The sequence below is a fragment of the Euprymna scolopes genome, chromosome 15 (genome assembly GCF_053919585.1).
Source record: "Euprymna scolopes isolate OS-2025 chromosome 15, ASM5391958v1, whole genome shotgun sequence".
NCBI lineage: Eukaryota > Metazoa > Mollusca > Cephalopoda > Sepiida > Sepiolidae > Euprymna > Euprymna scolopes.
Window position 1 is genome coordinate 945,955 of NC_136496.1, and position 19,420 is coordinate 965,374.

General features: G+C 17.3%; 1 protein-coding gene across 2 annotated transcripts in view; it reads right to left on the reverse strand.

The window, feature by feature from the left end:
- The window catches only part of LOC145293682 (uncharacterized), an 84,647-nt gene extending 65,466 nt beyond the window's left edge, over window positions 1-19,181 (reverse strand). Inside the window, exon 1 of one of the 2 annotated variants that reach the window (XM_080140080.1) lies at window positions 19,080-19,181. The gene's annotated coding sequence lies outside the window, so the exon portion shown is untranslated. Of the gene's footprint in view, window positions 1-18,612; window positions 18,892-19,079 lie in introns of those variants that run through there. The other variant, XM_080140079.1, reaches the window with a different exon arrangement.
- Window positions 19,182-19,420: the final 239 nt, after the last annotated feature.

The following is a 19,420-nucleotide window of genomic DNA, read 5'->3' on the forward strand; positions in this document are numbered from 1 at the left end:
TAACAATGATAAAGTATGAAAATAAACGAAAGAAATCAAAAGTTAACAATTATAAAGTATAAAAAAAAAAAACACAACATAACAATGATAAAGTATAAAAATAAACGAAAGAAATCAAAAGTTAACAATTATAAAGTATAAAAATAAAAAAACACAACATAACAATAATAAAGTATGAAAATAAACGAAAGAAATCAAAAGTTAACAATGATAAAGTATAAAAATAAAAAACACAACATAACAATAATAAAGTATAAAAATAAACGAAAGAAATCAAAAGTTATAAATAATAAAGTATAAAAATAAAAAACACAACATAACAATAATAAAGTATAAAAATAAACGAAAGAAATCAAAAGTTAACAATAATAAAGTATAAAAATAAAAAAACACAACATAACAATAATAAAGTATAAAAATAAACGAAAGAAATCAAAAGTTATAAATAATAAAGTATAAAAATAAAAAAACACAACATAACAATAATAAAGTATAAAAATAAACGAAAGAAATCCAAAGTTAACAATGATAAAGTATAAAAATAAACGAAAGAAATCAAAAGTTAACAATAATAAAGTATAAAAATAAACGAAAGAAATCAAAAGTTAACAATAATAAAGTATAAAAATAAAAAAACACAACATAACAATAATAAAGTATAAAAATAAACGAAAGAAATCAAAAGTTAACAATGATAAAGTATAAAAATAAACGAAAGAAATCAAAAGTTAACAATAATAAAGTATAAAAATAAACGAAAGAAATCAAAAGTTAACAATGATAAAGTATAAAAATAAACGAAAGAAATCAAAAGTTAACAATAATAAAGTATAAAAATAAACGAAAGAAATCAAAAGTTAACAATGATAAAGTATAAAAATAAACGAAAGAAATCAAAAGTTAACAATAATAAAGTATAAAAATAAACGAAAGAAATCAAAAGTTAACAATGATAAAGTATAAAAATAAACGAAAGAAATCAAAAGTTAACAATGATAAAGTATAAAAATAAACGAAAGAAATCAAAAGTTAACAATGATAAAGTATAAAAATAAACGAAAGAAATCAAAAGTTAACAATAATAAAGTATAAAAATAAAAAAACACAACATAACAATAATAAAGTATAAAAATAAACGAAAGAAATCAAAAGTTAACAATAATAAAGTATAAAAATAAAAAAACACAACATAACAATAATAAAGTATAAAAATAAACGAAAGAAATCAAAAGTTAACAATAATAAAGTATAAAAATAAAAAAACACAACATAACAATGATAAAGTATGAAAATAAACGAAAGAAATCAAAAGTTAACAATAATAAAGTATAAAAATAAAAAAACACAACATAACAATAATAAAGTATGAAAATAAACGAAAGAAATCAAAAGTTAACAATAATAAAGTATAAAAATAAAAAAACACAACATAACAATAATAAAGTATAAAAATAAACGAAAGAAATCAAAAGTTAACAATAATAAAGTATAAAAATAAAAGAACACAACATAACAATGATAAAGTATAAAAATAAACGAAAGAAATCAAAAGTTAACAATAATAAAGTATAAAAATAAAAAAACACAACATAACAATAATAAAGTATAAAAATAAACGAAAGAAATCAAAAGTTAACAATGATAAAGTATAAAAATAAAAAAACACAACATAACAATGATAAAGTATGAAAATAAACGAAAGAAATCAAAAGTTAACCATTATAAAGTATAAAAATAAAAAAACACAACATAACAATGATAAAGTATAAAAATAAACGAAAGAAATCAAAAGTTAACAATAATAAAGTATAAAAATAAACGAAAGAAATCAAAAGTTAACAATAATAAAGTATAAAAATAAAAAAACACAACATAACAATAATAAAGTATGAAAATAAACGAAAGAAATCAAAAGTTAACAATAATAAAGTATAAAAATAAAAAAACACAACATAACAATAATAAAGTATAAAAATAAACGAAAGAAATCAAAAGTTAACAATAATAAAGTATAAAAATAAAAAAACACAACATAACAATAATAAAGTATAAAAATAAACGAAAGAAATCAAAAGTTAACAATAATAAAGTATAAAAATAAAAAAACACCACATAACAATAATAAAGTATGAAAATAAACGAAAGAAATCAAAAGTTAACAATAATAAAGTATAAAAATAAAAAAACACAACATAACAATAATAAAGTATAAAAATAAACGAAAGAAATCAAAAGTTAACAATAATAAAGTATAAAAATAAAAAAACACAACATAACAATAATAAAGTATAAAAATAAACGAAAGAAATCAAAAGTTAACAATAATAAAGTATAAAAATAAAAAAACACAACATAACAATAATAAAGTATAAAAATAAACGAAAGAAATCAAAAGTTAACAATAATAAAGTATAAAAATAAAAAAACACAACATAACAATAATAAAGTATAAAAATAAACGAAAGAAATCAAAAGTTAACAATAATAAAGTATAAAAATAAAAAAACACAACATAACAATGATAAAGTATGAAAATAAACGAAAGAAATCAAAAGTTAACAATTATAAAGTATAAAAAAAAAACACAACATAACAATGATAAAGTATAAAAATAAACGAAAGAAATCAAAAGTTAACAATTATAAAGTATAAAAATAAAAAAACACAACATAACAATAATAAAGTATGAAAATAAACGAAAGAAATCAAAAGTTAACAATGATAAAGTATAAAAATAAAAAACACAACATAACAATAATAAAGTATAAAAATAAACGAAAGAAATCAAAAGTTAACAATAATAAAGTATAAAAATAAAAAAACACAACATAACAATAATAAAGTATAAAAATAAACGAAAGAAATCAAAAGTTATAAATAATAAAGTATAAAAATAAAAAACACAACATAACAATAATAAAGTATAAAAATAAACGAAAGAAATCAAAAGTTAACAATAATAAAGTATAAAAATAAAAAACACAACATAACAATAATAAAGTATAAAAATAAACGAAAGAAATCAAAAGTTAACAATAATAAAGTATAAAAATAAAAAAACACAACATAACAATAATAAAGTATAAAAATAAACGAAAGAAATCAAAAGTTAACAATGATAAAGTATAAAAATAAACGAAAGAAATCAAAAGTTAACAATAATAAAGTATAAAAATAAACGAAAGAAATCAAAAGTTAACAATAATAAAGTATAAAAATAAAAAAACACAACATAACAATAATAAAGTATAAAAATAAACGAAAGAAATCAAAAGTTAACAATGATAAAGTATAAAAATAAACGAAAGAAATCAAAAGTTAACAATAATAAAGTATAAAAATAAACGAAAGAAATCAAAAGTTAACAATGATAAAGTATAAAAATAAACGAAAGAAATCAAAAGTTAACAATGATAAAGTATAAAAATAAACGAAAGAAATCAAAAGTTAACAATGATAAAGTATAAAAATAAACGAAAGAAATCAAAAGTTAACAATAATAAAGTATAAAAATAAAAAAACACAACATAACAATAATAAAGTATAAAAATAAACGAAAGAAATCAAAAGTTAACAATGATAAAGTATAAAAATAAACGAAAGAAATCAAAAGTTAACAATAATAAAGTATAAAAATAAAAAAACACAACATAACAATGATAAAGTATGAAAATAAACGAAAGAAATAAAAAGTTAACAATTATAAAGTATAAAAATAAAAAAACACAACATAACAATAATAAAGTATGAAAATAAACGAAAGAAATCAAAAGTTAACAATAATAAAGTATAAAAATAAAAAAACACAACATAACAATAATAAAGTATAAAAATAAACGAAAGAAATCAAAAGTTAACAATAATAAAGTATAAAAATAAAAAAACACAACATAACAATAATAAAGTATAAAAATAAACGAAAGAAATCAAAAGTTAACAATAATAAAGTATAAAAATAAAAAAACACAACATAACAATAATAAAGTATAAAAATAAACGAAAGAAATCAAAAGTTAACAATAATAAAGTATAAAAATAAAAAAACACAACATAACAATGATAAAGTATGAAAATAAACGAAAGAAATCAAAAGTTAACAATTATAAAGTATAAAAAAAAAAAACACAACATAACAATGATAAAGTATAAAAATAAACGAAAGAAATCAAAAGTTAACAATTATAAAGTATAAAAATAAAAAAACACAACATAACAATAATAAAGTATGAAAATAAACGAAAGAAATCAAAAGTTAACAATGATAAAGTATAAAAATAAAAAACACAACATAACAATAATAAAGTATAAAAATAAACGAAAGAAATCAAAAGTTATAAATAATAAAGTATAAAAATAAAAAACACAACATAACAATAATAAAGTATAAAAATAAACGAAAGAAATCAAAAGTTAACAATAATAAAGTATAAAAATAAAAAAACACAACATAACAATAATAAAGTATAAAAATAAACGAAAGAAATCAAAAGTTATAAATAATAAAGTATAAAAATAAAAAAACACAACATAACAATAATAAAGTATAAAAATAAACGAAAGAAATCCAAAGTTAACAATGATAAAGTATAAAAATAAACGAAAGAAATCAAAAGTTAACAATAATAAAGTATAAAAATAAACGAAAGAAATCAAAAGTTAACAATAATAAAGTATAAAAATAAAAAAACACAACATAACAATAATAAAGTATAAAAATAAACGAAAGAAATCAAAAGTTAACAATGATAAAGTATAAAAATAAACGAAAGAAATCAAAAGTTAACAATAATAAAGTATAAAAATAAACGAAAGAAATCAAAAGTTAACAATGATAAAGTATAAAAATAAACGAAAGAAATCAAAAGTTAACAATAATAAAGTATAAAAATAAACGAAAGAAATCAAAAGTTAACAATGATAAAGTATAAAAATAAACGAAAGAAATCAAAAGTTAACAATAATAAAGTATAAAAATAAACGAAAGAAATCAAAAGTTAACAATGATAAAGTATAAAAATAAACGAAAGAAATCAAAAGTTAACAATGATAAAGTATAAAAATAAACGAAAGAAATCAAAAGTTAACAATGATAAAGTATAAAAATAAACGAAAGAAATCAAAAGTTAACAATAATAAAGTATAAAAATAAAAAAACACAACATAACAATAATAAAGTATAAAAATAAACGAAAGAAATCAAAAGTTAACAATGATAAAGTATAAAAATAAACGAAAGAAATCAAAAGTTAACAATAATAAAGTATAAAAATAAAAAAACACAACATAACAATGATAAAGTATGAAAATAAACGAAAGAAATCAAAAGTTAACAATTATAAAGTATAAAAATAAAAAAACACAACATAACAATAATAAAGTATGAAAATAAACGAAAGAAATCAAAAGTTAACAATAATAAAGTATAAAAATAAAAAAACACAACATAACAATAATAAAGTATAAAAATAAACGAAAGAAATCAAAAGTTAACAATAATAAAGTATAAAAATAAAAAAACACAACATAACAATAATAAAGTATAAAAATAAACGAAAGAAATCAAAAGTTAACAATAATAAAGTATAAAAATAAAAAACACAACATAACAATAATAAAGTATAAAAATAAACGAAAGAAATCAAAAGTTAACAATAATAAAGTATAAAAATAAAAAAACACAACATAACAATGATAAAGTATGAAAATAAACGAAAGAAATCAAAAGTTAACAATAATAAAGTATAAAAAAAAAAAAACACAACATAACAATGATAAAGTATAAAAATAAACGAAAGAAATCAAAAGTTAACAATAATAAAGTATAAAAATAAAAAAACACAACATAACAATAATAAAGTATGAAAATAAACGAAAGAAATCAAAAGTTAACAATGATAAAGTATAAAAATAAAAAACACAACATAACAATAATAAAGTATAAAAATAAACGAAAGAAATCAAAAGTTATAAATAATAAAGTATAAAAATAAAAAACACAACATAACAATAATAAAGTATAAAAATAAACGAAAGAAATCAAAAGTTAACAATAATAAAGTATAAAAATAAAAAAACACAACATAACAATAATAAAGTATAAAAATAAACGAAAGAAATCAAAAGTTATAAATAATAAAGTATAAAAATAGAAAAACACAACATAACAATAATAAAGTATAAAAATAAACGAAAGAAATCCAAAGTTAACAATGATAAAGTATAAAAATAAACGAAAGAAATCAAAAGTTAACAATAATAAAGTATAAAAATAAACGAAAGAAATCAAAAGTTAACAATAATAAAGTATAAAAATAAAAAAAGACAACATAACAATAATAAAGTATAAAAATAAACGAAAGAAATCAAAAGTTAACAATGATAAAGTATAAAAATAAACGAAAGAAATCAAAAGTTAACAATAATAAAGTATAAAAATAAACGAAAGAAATCAAAAGTTAACAATGATAAAGTATAAAAATAAACGAAAGAAATCAAAAGTTAACAATAATAAAGTATAAAAATAAACGAAAGAAATCAAAAGTTAACAATGATAAAGTATAAAAATAAACGAAAGAAATCAAAAGTTAACAATAATAAAGTATAAAAATAAACGAAAGAAATCAAAAGTTAACAATGATAAAGTATAAAAATAAACGAAAGAAATCAAAAGTTAACAATGATAAAGTATAAAAATAAAAAAACACAACATAACAATGATAAAGTATGAAAATAAACGAAAGAAATCAAAAGTTAACAATTATAAAGTATAAAAATAAAAAAACACAACATAACAATGATAAAGTATAAAAATAAACGAAAGAAATCAAAAGTTAACAATAATAAAGTATAAAAATAAACGAAAGAAATCAAAAGTTAACAATAATAAAGTATAAAAATAAAAAAACACAACATAACAATAATAAAGTATGAAAATAAACGAAAGAAATCAAAAGTTAACAATAATAAAGTATAAAAATAAAAAAACACAACATAACAATAATAAAGTATAAAAATAAACGAAAGAAATCAAAAGTTAACAATAATAAAGTATAAAAATAAAAAAACACAACATAACAATAATAAAGTATAAAAATAAACGAAAGAAATCAAAAGTTAACAATAATAAAGTATAAAAATAAAAAAACACAACATAACAATAATAAAGTATGAAAATAAACGAAAGAAATCAAAAGTTAACAATAATAAAGTATAAAAATAAAAAAACACAACATAACAATAATAAAGTATAAAAATAAACGAAAGAAATCAAAAGTTAACAATAATAAAGTATAAAAATAAAAAAACACAACATAACAATAATAAAGTATAAAAATAAACGAAAGAAATCAAAAGTTAACAATAATAAAGTATAAAAATAAAAAAACACAACATAACAATAATAAAGTATAAAAATAAACGAAAGAAATCAAAAGTTAACAATAATAAAGTATAAAAATAAAAAAACACAACATAACAATAATAAAGTATAAAAATAAACGAAAGAAATCAAAAGTTAACAATAATAAAGTATAAAAATAAAAAAACACAACATAACAATGATAAAGTATGAAAATAAACGAAAGAAATCAAAAGTTAACAATTATAAAGTATAAAAAAAAACACAACATAACAATGATAAAGTATAAAAATAAACGAAAGAAATCAAAAGTTAACAATTATAAAGTATAAAAATAAAAAAACACAACATAACAATAATAAAGTATGAAAATAAACGAAAGAAATCAAAAGTTAACAATGATAAAGTATAAAAATAAAAAACACAACATAACAATAATAAAGTATAAAAATAAACGAAAGAAATCAAAAGTTAACAATAATAAAGTATAAAAATAAAAAAACACAACATAACAATAATAAAGTATAAAAATAAACGAAAGAAATCAAAAGTTATAAATAATAAAGTATAAAAATAAAAAACACAACATAACAATAATAAAGTATAAAAATAAACGAAAGAAATCAAAAGTTAACAATAATAAAGTATAAAAATAAAAAAACACAACATAACAATAATAAAGTATAAAAATAAACGAAAGAAATCAAAAGTTAACAATAATAAAGTATAAAAATAAAAAAACACAACATAACAATAATAAAGTATAAAAATAAACGAAAGAAATCAAAAGTTAACAATGATAAAGTATAAAAATAAACGAAAGAAATCAAAAGTTAACAATAATAAAGTATAAAAATATACGAAACAAATCAAAAGTTAACAATAATAAAGTATAAAAATAAAAAAACACAACATAACAATAATAAAGTATAAAAATAAACGAAAGAAATCAAAAGTTAACAATGATAAAGTATAAAAATAAACGAAAGAAATCAAAAGTTAACAATAATAAAGTATAAAAATAAACGAAAGAAATCAAAAGTTAACAATGATAAAGTATAAAAATAAACGAAAGAAATCAAAAGTTAACAATAATAAAGTATAAAAATAAACGAAAGAAATCAAAAGTTAACAATGATAAAGTATAAAAATAAACGAAAGAAATCAAAAGTTAACAATGATAAAGTATAAAAATAAACGAAAGAAATCAAAAGTTAACAATAATAAAGTATAAAAATAAAAAAACACAACATAACAATGATAAAGTATGAAAATAAACGAAAGAAATCAAAAGTTAACAATTATAAAGTATAAAAATAAAAAAACACAACATAACAATAATAAAGTATGAAAATAAACGAAAGAAATCAAAAGTTAACAATAATAAAGTATAAAAATAAAAAAACACAACATAACAATAATAAAGTATAAAAATAAACGAAAGAAATCAAAAGTTAACAATAATAAAGTATAAAAATAAAAAAACACAACATAACAATAATAAAGTATAAAAATAAACGAAAGAAATCAAAAGTTAACAATAATAAAGTATAAAAATAAAAAAACACAACATAACAATAATAAAGTATAAAAATAAACGAAAGAAATCAAAAGTTAACAATAATAAAGTATAAAAATAAAAAAACACAACATAACAATGATAAAGTATGAAAATAAACGAAAGAAATCAAAAGTTAACAATTATAAAGTATAAAAAAAAACACAACATAACAATGATAAAGTATAAAAATAAACGAAAGAAATCAAAAGTTAACAATTATAAAGTATAAAAATAAAAAAACACAACATAACAATAATAAAGTATGAAAATAAACGAAAGAAATCAAAAGTTAACAATGATAAAGTATAAAAATAAAAAACACAACATAACAATAATAAAGTATAAAAATAAACGAAAGAAATCAAAAGTTATAAATAATAAAGTATAAAAATATAAAACACAACATAACAATAATAAAGTATAAAAATAAACGAAAGAAATCAAAAGTTAACAATAATAAAGTATAAAAATAAAAAAACACAACATAACAATAATAAAGTATAAAAATAAACGAAAGAAATCAAAAGTTATAAATAATAAAGTATAAAAATAAAAAAACACAACATAACAATAATAAAGTATAAAAATAAACGAAAGAAATCCAAAGTTAACAATGATAAAGTATAAAAATAAACGAAAGAAATCAAAAGTTAACAATAATAAAGTATAAAAATAAAAAAACACAACATAACAATAATAAAGTATAAAAATAAACGAAAGAAATCAAAAGTTAACAATGATAAAGTATAAAAATAAACGAAAGAAATCAAAAGTTAACAATAATAAAGTATAAAAATAAACGAAAGAAATCAAAAGTTAACAATAATAAAGTATAAAAATAAAAAAACACAACATAACAATAATAAAGTATAAAAATAAACGAAAGAAATCAAAAGTTAACAATGATAAAGTATAAAAATAAACGAAAGAAATCAAAAGTTAACAATAATAAAGTATAAAAATAAACGAAAGAAATCAAAAGTTAACAATGATAAAGTATAAAAATAAACGAAAGAAATAAAAAGTTAACAATAATAAAGTATAAAAATAAACGAAAGAAATCAAAAGTTAACAATGATAAAGTATAAAAATAAACGAAAGAAATCAAAAGTTAACAATGATAAAGTATAAAAATAAACGAAAGAAATCAAAAGTTAACAATAATAAAGTATAAAAATAAAAAAACACAACATAACAATGATAAAGTATGAAAATAAACGAAAGAAATCAAAAGTTAACAATTATAAAGTATAAAAATAAAAAAACACAACATAACAATAATAAAGTATGAAAATAAACGAAAGAAATCAAAAGTTAACAATAATAAAGTATAAAAATAAAAAAACACAACATAACAATAATAAAGTATAAAAATAAACGAAAGAAATCAAAAGTTAACAATAATAAAGTATAAAAATAAAAAAACACAACATAACAATAATAAAGTATAAAAATAAACGAAAGAAATCAAAAGTTAACAATAATAAAGTATAAAAATAAAAAAACACAACATAACAATAATAAAGTATAAAAATAAACGAAAGAAATCAAAAGTTAACAATAATAAAGTATAAAAATAAAAAAACACAACATAACAATGATAAAGTATGAAAATAAACGAAAGAAATCAAAAGTTAACAATTATAAAGTATAAAAAAAAAACACAACATAACAATGATAAAGTATGAAAATAAACGAAAGAAATCAAAAGTTAACAATTATAAAGTATAAAAATAAAAAAACACAACATAACAATAATAAAGTATGAAAATAAACGAAAGAAATCAAAAGTTAACAATGATAAAGTATAAAAATAAAAAACACAACATAACAATAATAAAGTATAAAAATAAACGAAAGAAATCAAAAGTTATAAATAATAAAGTATAAAAATAAAAAACACAACATAACAATAATAAAGTATAAAAATAAACGAAAGAAATCAAAAGTTAACAATAATAAAGTATAAAAATAAAAAAACACAACATAACAATAATAAAGTATAAAAATAAACGAAAGAAATCAAAAGTTATAAATAATAAAGTATAAAAATAAAAAAACACAACATAACAATAATAAAGTATAAAAATAAACGAAAGAAATCCAAAGTTAACAATGATAAGGTATAAAAATAAACGAAAGAAATCAAAAGTTAACAATAATAAAGTATAAAAATAAACGAAAGAAATCAAAAGTTAACAATAATAAAGTATAAAAATAAAAAAACACAACATAACAATAATAAAGTATAAAAATAAACGAAAGAAATCAAAAGTTAACAATGATAAAGTATAAAAATAAACGAAAGAAATCAAAAGTTAACAATAATAAAGTATAAAAATAAACGAAAGAAATCAAAAGTTAACAATGATAAAGTATAAAAATAAACGAAAGAAATCAAAAGTTAACAATAATAAAGTATAAAAATAAACGAAAGAAATCAAAAGTTAACAATGATAAAGTATAAAAATAAACGAAAGAAATCAAAAGTTAACAATAATAAAGTATAAAAATAAACGAAAGAAATCAAAAGTTAACAATGATAAAGTATAAAAATAAACGAAAGAAATCAAAAGTTAACAATGATAAAGTATAAAAATAAACGAAAGAAATCAAAAGTTAACAATGATAAAGTATAAAAATAAACGAAAGAAATCAAAAGTTAACAATAATAAAGTATAAAAATAAAAAAACACAACATAACAATAATAAAGTATAAAAATAAACGAAAGAAATCAAAAGTTAACAATGATAAAGTATAAAACTAAACGAAAGAAATCAAAAGTTAACAATAATAAAGTATAAAAATAAAATAACACAACATAACAATGATAAAGTATGAAAATAAACGAAAGAAATCAAAAGTTAACAATTATAAAGTATAAAAATAAAAAAACACAACATAACAATAATAAAGTATGAAAATAAACGAAAGAAATCAAAAGTTAACAATAATAAAGTATAAAAATAAAAAAACACAACATAACAATGATAAAGTATGAAAATAAACGAAAGAAATCAAAAGTTAACAATAATAAAGTATAAAAATAAAAAAACACAACATAACAATAATAAAGTATGAAAATAAACGAAAGAAATCAAAAGTTAACAATTATAAAGTATAAAAATAAAAAAACACAACATAACAATAATAAAGTATGAAAATAAACGAAAGAAATCAAAAGTTAACAATTATAAAGTATAAAAATAAAAAAACACAACATAACAATAATAAAGTATAAAAATAAACGAAAGAAATCAAAAGTTAACAATTATAAAGTATAAAAATAAAAAAACACAACATAACAATGATAAAGTATGAAAATAAACGAAAGAAATCAAAAGTTAACAATAATAAAGTATAAAAATAAAAAAACACAACATAACAATGATAAAGTATGAAAATAAACGAAAGAAATCAAAAGTTAACAATTATAAAGTATAAAAATAAAAAAACACAACATAACAATAATAAAGTATAAAAATAAACGAAAGAAATCAAAAGTTAACAATTATAAAGTATAAAAATAAAAAAACACAACATAACAATGATAAAGTATGAAAATAAACGAAAGAAATCAAAAGTTAACAATTATAAAGTATAAAAATAAAAAAACACAACATAACAATAATAAAGTATAAAAATAAACGAAAGAAATCAAAAGTTAACAATAATAAAGTATAAAAATAAAAAAACACAACATAACAATAATAAAGTATAAAAATAAAAAAACACAACATAACAATGATAAAGTATAAAAATAAACGAAAGAAATCAAAAGTTAACAATAATAAAGTATAAAAATAAAAAAACACAACATAACAATAATAAAGTATAAAAATAAACGAAAGAAATCAAAAGTTAACAATAATAAAGTATAAAAATAAAAAAACACAACATAACAATAATAAAGTATAAAAATAAACGAAAGAAATCAAAAGTTAACAATAATAAAGTATAAAAATAAAAAAACACAACATAACAATAATAAAGTATAAAAATAAACGAAAGAAATCAAAAGTTAACAATAATAAAGTATAAAAATAAAAAAACACAACATAACAATAATAAAGTATAAAAATAAACGAAAGAAATCAAAAGTTAACAATGATAAAGTATAAAAATAAACGAAAGAAATCAAAAGTTAACAATAATAAAGTATAAAAATAAAAAAACACAACATAACAATAATAAAGTATAAAAATAAACGAAAGAAATCAAAAGTTAACAATAATAAAGTATAAAAATAAAAAACACAACATAACAGTAATAAAGTATAAAAATAAACGAAAGAAATCAAAAGTTAACAATGATAAAGTATAAAAATAAACGAAATAAATCAAAAGTTAACAATAATAAAGTATAAAAATAAAAAAACACAACATAACAATAATAAAGTATAAAAATAAACGAAAGAAATCAAAAGTTAACAATGATAAAGTATAAAAATAAACGAAAGAAATCAAAAGTTAACAATAATAAAGTATAAAAATAAAAAAACACAACATAACAATAATAAAGTATAAAAATAAACGAAAGAAATCAAAAGTTAACAATAATAAAGTATAAAAATAAAAAAACACAACATAACAATAATAAAGTATAAAAATAAACGAAAGAAATCAAAAGTTAACAATGATAAAGTATAAAAATAAACGAAAGAAATCAAAAGTTAACAATAATAAAGTATAAAAATAAAAAAACACAACATAACAATAATAAAGTATAAAAATAAACGAAAGAAATCAAAAGTTAACAATAATAAAGTATAAAAATAAAAAAACACAACATAACAATGATAAAGTATAAAAATAAACGAAATAAATCAAAAGTTAACAATAATAAAGTATAAAAATAAAAAAAACACAACATAACAATAATAAAGTATAAAAATAAACGAAAGAAATCAAAAGTTAACAATAATAAAGTATAAAAATAAAAAAACACAACATAACAATAATAAAGTATAAAAATAAACGAAAGAAATCAAAAGTTAACAATTATAAAGTATAAAAATAAAAAAACACAACATAACAATAATAAAGTATAAAAATAAACGAAAGAAATCAAAAGTTAACAATAATAAAGTATAAAAATAAAAAAAACACAACATAACAATGATAAAGTATGAAAATAAACGAAAGAAATCAAAAGTTAACAATAATAAAGTATAAAAATAAAAAAACACAACATAACAATGATAAAGTATGAAAATAAACGAAAGAAATCAAAAGTTAACAATTATAAAGTATAAAAATAAAAAAACACAACATAACAATGATAAAGTATAAAAATAAACGAGAGAAATCAAAAGTTAACAATAATAAAGTATAAAAATAAAAAAACACAACATAACAATAATAAAGTATGAAAATAAACGAAAGAAATCAAAAGTTAACAATTATAAAGTATAAAAATAAAAAAACACAACATAACAATAATAAAGTATAAAAGTAAACGAAAGAAATCAAAAGTTAACAATAATAAAGTATAAAAATAAAAAAACACAACATAACAATAATAAAGTATAAAAATAAAAAAACACAACATAACAATGATAAAGTATAAAAATAAACGAAAGAAATCAAAAGTTAACAATAATAAAGTATAAAAATAAAAAAACACAACATAACAATAATAAAGTATAAAAATAAACGAAAGAAATCAAAAGTTAACAATAATAAAGTATAAAAATAAAAAAACACAACATAACAATAATAAAGTATAAAAATAAACGAAAGAAATCAAAAGTTAACAATAATAAAGTATAAAAATAAAAAAACACAACATAACAATAATAAAGTATAAAAATAAACGAAAGAAATCAAAAGTTAACAATGATAAAGTATAAAAATAAACGAAAGAAATCAAAAGTTAACAATAATAAAGTATGAAAATAAAAAAACACAACATAACAATAATAAAGTATTAAAATAAACGAAAGAAATCAAAAGTTAACAATAATAAAGTATAAAAATAAAAAAACACAACATAACAATAATAAAGTATAAAAATAAACGAAAGAAATCAAAAGTTAACAATGATAAAGTATAAAAATAAACGAAAGAAATCAAAAGTTAACAATAATAAAGTATAAAAATAAAAAACACAACATAACAATAATAAAGTATAAAAATAAACGAAAGAAATCAAAAGTTAACAATAATAAAGTATAAAAATAAAAAAACACAACATAACAATGATAAAGTATAAAAATAAACGAAATAAATCAAAAGTTAACAATAATAAAGTATAAAAATAAACGAAAGAAATCAAAAGTTAACAATGATAAAGTATAAAAATAAACGAAAGAAATCAAAAGTTAACAATAATAAAGTATAAAAATAAAAAAACACAACATAACAATAATAAAGTATAAAAATAAACGAAAGAAATCAAAAGTTAACAATAATAAAGTATAAAAATAAAAAAACACAACATAACAATGATAAAGTATAAAAATAAACGAAAGAAATCAAAAGTTAACAATTATAAAGTATAAAAATAAAAAAACACAACATAACAATAATAAAGTATAAAAATAAACGAAAGAAATCAAAAGTTAACAATAATAAAGTATAAAAATAAAAAAACACAACATAACAATAATAAAGTATAAAAATAAACGAAAGAAATCAAAAGTTAACAATAATAAAGTATAAAAATAAAAAAACACAACATAACAATGATAAAGTATAAAAATAAACGAAATAAATCAAAAGTTAACAATAATAAAGTATAAAAATAAACGAAAGAAATCAAAAGTTAACAATGATAAAGTATAAAAATAAACGAAAGAAATCAAAAGTTAACAATAATAAAGTATAAAAATAAAAAAACACAACATAACAATAATAAAGTATAAAAATAAACGAAAGAAATCAAAAGTTAACAATAATAAAGTATAAAAATAAAAAAACACAACATAACAATAATAAAGTATAAAAATAAACGAAAGAAATCAAAAGTTAACAATAATAAAGTATAAAAATAAAAAAACACAACATAACAATGATAAAGTATAAAAATAAACGAAAGAAATCAAAAGTTAACAATAATAAAGTATAAAAATAAACGAAAGAAATCAAAAGTTAACAATGATAAAGTATAAAAATAAACGAAAGAAATCAAAAGTTAACAATAATAAAGTATAAAAATAAAAAAACACAACATAACAATAATAAAGTATAAAAATAAACGAAAGAAATCAAAAGTTAACAATAATAAAGTATAAAAATAAAAAAACACAACATAACAATAATAAAGTATAAAAATAAACGAAAGAAATCAAAAGTTAACAATGATAAAGTATAAAAATAAACGAAAGAAATCAAAAGTTAACAATAATAAAGTATAAAAATAAAAAAACACAACATAACAATAATAAAGTATAAAAATAAACGAAAGAAATCAAAAGTTAACAATAATAAAGTATAAAAATAAAAAAACACAACATAACAATAATAAAGTATAAAAATAAACGAAAGAAATCAAAAGTTAACAATGATAAAGTATAAAAATAAACGAAAGAAATCAAAAGTTAACAATAATAAAGTATAAAAATAAAAAAACACAACATAACAATAATAAAGTATAAAAATAAACGAAAGAAATCAAAAGTTAACAATAATAAAGTATAAAAATAAAAAAACACAACATAACAATGATAAAGTATAAAAATAAACGAAATAAATCAAAAGTTAACAATAATAAAGTATAAAAATAAAAAAACACAACATAACAATGATAAAGTATGAAAATAAACGAAAGAAATCAAAAGTTAACAATGATAAAGTATAAAAATAAACGAAATAAATCAAAAGTTTACAATAATAAAGTATAAAAATAAAAAAACACAACATAACAATGATAAAGTATAAAAATAAACGAAAGAAATCAAAAGTTAACAATAATAAAGTATAAAAATAAAAAAACACAACATAACAATGATAAAGTATAAAAATAAACGAAAGAAATCAAAAGTTAACAATAATAAAGTATAAAAATAAAAAAACACAACATAACAATGATAAAGTATGAAAATAAACGAGAGAAATCAAAAGTTAACAATAATAAAGTATAAAAATAAAAATAACACAACATAACAATGATAAAGTATGAAAATAAACGAAAGAAATCAAAAGTTAACAATAATAAAGTATGAAAATAAAAAAAAACACAACATAACAATGATAAAGTATGAAAATAAACGAAAGAAATCAAAAGTTAACAATTATAAAGTATAAAAATAAAAAAACACAACATAACAATGATAAAGTATAAAAATAAACGAGAGAAATCAAAAGTTAACAATAATAAAGTATAAAAATAAAAAAACACAACATAACAATAATAAAGTATGAAAATAAACGAAAGAAATCAAAAGTTAACAATAATAAAGTATAAAAATAACACAACATAACAATGATAAAGTATGAAAATAAAAAAAACACAACATAACAATGATAAAGTATGAAAATAAACGAAAGAAATCAAAAGTTAACAATAATAAAGTATAAAAATAAAAAAACACAACATAACAATGATAAAGCATGAAAATAAACGAAAGAAATCAAAACTTAACAATAATAAAGTAAAAAATAAAAAATAAATCACAACGTAACAATAACAAAACATGGAAAGGAAGAATAAGAAAAATAATAAAGTATTTAAATTAAAAAAAAAACAATTAGTTTCCAATAATAAAAACTATGCAAATAAACGGAAGAAATCACAAGATAGCAATGAAAAAGTGTGCAAATTACTGACGGAAAGTAGATGTTTACAATAAAAACGTATTCAAATAAACGAAGAACTCAAAAGTTAACAATATTATGTCATGCAACTAAAAAATCACAAGGTAACAATAATAGTATGAAAGTAAATGAAAGAAATAACAATGTAACAACAATTAAAAAAATCATAAGTTAAAACTAATAAAGTATGCAAACAAACGAAAGAACTCACAATGTAACTATAATAAAGTATGCAATTAAACGAATGAAATTAAAATGTTACAATAACAATTATGCATAAAAACGAAATAAAACACTAGATAACAATAAAAATGTGCACATATAAACGAAAGAACTCAAATAGTAACAATAATAAAGTATGCAATTAAATGAAATAAATCACAAAATAACTATAATAAAATAAGCAAATAAACGAAAGAAACAACGATGTAACAATAATAAAGCAATTAAACGAAACGACTCACAAAATAGCAATAATAATCTATGCAATTAAACGAGAGAAATAACAAGCTAACAATAAAATGTATACGAATAAATTAAAGAAATCACAATAATTAAGTATGAAATTAAATGAAAGAAATCGCAAGGTAACAATAATAAAGTATGCCATTAAACGGAAGGAATCACAATATAACAATAATAATAAAAAAAAAACTCATGATCAAAATTATAATTAAAAAATCATCAGTTTTTAACTAAATTCGTGTATTTCTTTTTAGTTCTTAAAAAGTATTACATATATATATATATATATATATATATATATATATATATATATATATATATATATATATATATATATATATCAATTGTTTGTTTTGTATATATACATATATATTTTTCAAGAGCAGAAACACACAGGTAAAATATCGAAGGCCACTCATATTGTTTGTTTCTTTGTTTCTTTGTTTTTTCTTTTCTTTTTTTCTGCTTTTACCTTTTTTGTTCTTCAAGGACACGTTTTTTGGTGTGTCTTCGTGATACTAATTCTTCTTTATTCTTGTGTGAATAATCCTGATCACGACGCCTAAACTGGTCTGTTATGTTATTGCTGCACTCTTTTTAACTCAAGCCTTATAAAAGTCTGTTAAACTCGAGTGCTCCAAAATACCTGCGCGACTGCGCGTATATATAATGTAAGCGACAACCTGTTTTTCAAAAGGAATACACTGACAATTTGTTTATACAAAAAACGTCGTTTATTCCATCACCCGCTGCGTGTGTGCACAACCAGCGATAAATCTGGCGTTGCCATCCAATATGCAACCATATAATTATAGTTATATGTTATATATTTATATTTAAATCAGTTGGGGTTTTTTTTTAACTAAACGGGGTTAAATTAAATTTATTTGTAAGGAAAACACGTTAAAATAAGTTAAAACAAAAAAATATATTATTTACCTTGTGTATGTTTTGAATAGCAGCAGTGGCTTTTAATATCGGACTTAAGACAGGGCGGCTATGAAATAGGTAAGCAGACGAATTTTTTGAAACCGGAAGTCACAAATCGGATGGACGATTTAAACGCCCAAGCAAGCTGATCTGAGTTATATATATATATATATATATATATATATATATATATATATATATATATATATATATATATATATATATATATATATATTATGGAGAAATGTCTTGAAGTAAATATGTCGTAGCCCCGACGCTGCCGCGTCGAATCTATTCAAAACAGATTAATGGCGCGCTGCCCCAACTGTAAAACCCAGTTGCGCGCGCGC